This window comes from Psammomys obesus, unplaced genomic scaffold (genome assembly GCF_907164565.1).
Source record: "Psammomys obesus unplaced genomic scaffold, mPsaObe1.curated_primary_1811, whole genome shotgun sequence".
NCBI lineage: Eukaryota > Metazoa > Chordata > Mammalia > Rodentia > Muridae > Psammomys > Psammomys obesus.
The window spans coordinates 692,371-694,728 of record NW_026585689.1 but is presented as its reverse complement, the minus strand read 5'-3'; the positions used below and the strand labels follow the sequence as shown (position 1 = coordinate 694,728).

The 2,358-nt window shown below is 48.3% G+C and overlaps 1 non-coding gene across 1 annotated transcript; it reads right to left on the bottom strand.

The window, feature by feature from the left end:
- Positions 1–1,524: 1,524 nt before the first annotated feature.
- LOC129667594 (small nucleolar RNA SNORA17) lies at positions 1,525–1,656 on the bottom strand. Its single transcript, XR_008718780.1, has one exon. It is a non-coding gene; the product is annotated as a small nucleolar RNA SNORA17 (small nucleolar RNA).
- Between the last annotated feature and the right edge of the window lie 702 nt (positions 1,657–2,358).

Genomic DNA, 2,358 nt, shown 5'->3' with positions numbered 1-2,358 from the left:
CAATCCCACTCATCTTCCCTTCCCCTCATACTTGCCCTCCATCCTTGCAACCCCCTCCCCAACAAAAAAAAAATCTCATTATGGAAGCTGTAGTATGCCAGTGTGCCCCATGGTGTACCTTTTTGTCTACAATTCTTTGCTTGAAAATGTTCATTGTAGTGACTCATTGATCTGGCATAGGGCCTCTGGCTTCTGCTACTGTGTGGATATAACTTCACTGGACTCCTCTCAGATATCCTGTTGTTGCCCTGTGTCATAGAGATCTTGTAGTTTTGAATCTGTAGGGCCAGCTACTTCATGCACTTCAATTCATCGGTGAAGGAGGTGTTGGGGTGGGCCCATTCAAAGCCTTGAATCAGGGCCTGAGGGGTATCTGTGTTGGTCAGCCCATTGGCTCTCCTGCTCTCCAGCAACCCCCACTACCAGGGCCAGCTGTACCCTGCTGCCCTGAGGAGGTGTGCAGGGCCTGCTCTCTCAATCACCATAGGTGGTGAGGGACAAGGCCAGCTCTCCTGCTTTCATAAACCCAGGGCCATATCTCCCACCTACAGTAGGTGGTGAGAGGTGAGGGAAGAAGAGAATATCCCCCCCTGGTCCACACCATCCCACGGGAGACAAATGTTAGGGCAAGGTCTCCTAGGATCATACCCTTGAGGGCCAGCTCACCAGCAACTCCTGCAATGTGTGGGAGTTCACTCCATTGAGTACTGTGGCTGGATAGGGGTGGGGTCAGCTCTCCTGCTCTCATGTCCCCAGGGACGTCTCTCCCAGGATGCCCAGATCCAGATGAAGGTTGGGGCTAGTTCTACATAGCCCTCACACATCAGTATATCCCAGGCCAAACTGGGATCATCCTCATGGCCTTTGGTCGTAAGAGACTCTTGCTGCTGTAGGACCACAGACCCAGATTTGGCCCCTGGCGGCAGCACAGGACAGGACACCACCATAGTCCGGAGTGACACCACAGGCTACTCGCATGAGGCTGTTCCTCATTACCCTAGAGTCTCCAGTTCTGCCTCACTTCATTGTGCCCACATCCTTCTGTATCTCTTTCTCTTACAATTCTCCACCACTTACTTGCTCCTCTTAGTGATTCCTAGGGTCTCTGAGTGTCTAGGGTCATCTCAGGAGTGGTCTCAGGAGCGCTATGCCCTGCTCATGCATTATGGCACAGAGCAGAGGCCATCTCTGGCATGGTCTGTGACTGCCCCCCCCCCAAGTCCTGCATGGCACCCAACTGGTGATTGTGTCAGGCTAGCTCCTTGTCTGGGTCCCATGGCGCCAGTCATGGTCATCTAGGGCTTGCTCCTTGCCAAGACCACTTGAGTGGCCCCATGCACAGGTCATGTCTCAGGCTCATTCCTTCAGGGAGTCCTTCAGTGCCAGGTGAGGTTCTTCTAAGTCTCTGGCTTGCTCCTACCAGACTTGTGGTTTTCTTAGGCTGTGTCCTTGTCTGAGACCCCTGGTGCCGATCTGGTGGTTGTTTTTTTGGTTTTTTTTTTTGTTTGTTTGTTTTTTTCAGAGAATTCTAAGGTACTAACGATTCAAATGTTCACAGGTCAGAATACTGAGAGTGGACATACCCCCTCACCTCTGTGGGACCTACTGATACACCTGTGACACAGCAGCCACACCTGCGAGGCTTCCAGTCTTATGTTTCTTTAATGCTTGCTTTACAGTCTGTGCTAGAAAGCTCTGTCTTTGAATGAAGTTTTAAATCTCTATATAGTATTTGGAACTCATGGTAGCCCATTATTCTTGTTCTGTGTATTGCATGAATCCCACAGTAGATTATTTTAATCCAAACAGAAATTCTTTAAATTAGCTATTAGTAAAAATGTTTTTAGTTATCTGGAGAGGTTCTTTTCTTTCGGTTTTATCCATATTTACTTCCAGAACAATTTTTAGTGGCCAGAAAGATTATAAGAGCCAGAGGTCTGCTATGAAACAGAGGCTTTTATAAATGACAGGAAAGCTGCTCCTATGAAATCTTACTAATATGGTCACCTAAATAAGACCTGCACAACAATAACACCAATTGAGAGTCTGTTCCTTAATTCTTGAAGACTTTCCTTCAATCTCTTTTGCCAAAGGTCACTTTTTAATTATCATTTATTAAAATTTATTCCATTTATATCTTGGCTGTGGCCCCCTCTCTTGTCCCCTCCCAATCTTACCCTCCCTCCCTCTTTGTCCCCTATGCCCCTCCCCTAGTCCACTGATAGGTGAGGTCTTCCCTTCCCTTTGACCCTAGCCTATCAGGTCTCATCAAGCCTGGTTGCATTGTCTTCTTCTGTGGCCTGGCAAGGCTGCACCTCCCCAAGGATTGATGGTCAAAGAGCTAGCCACTGAGTTCAT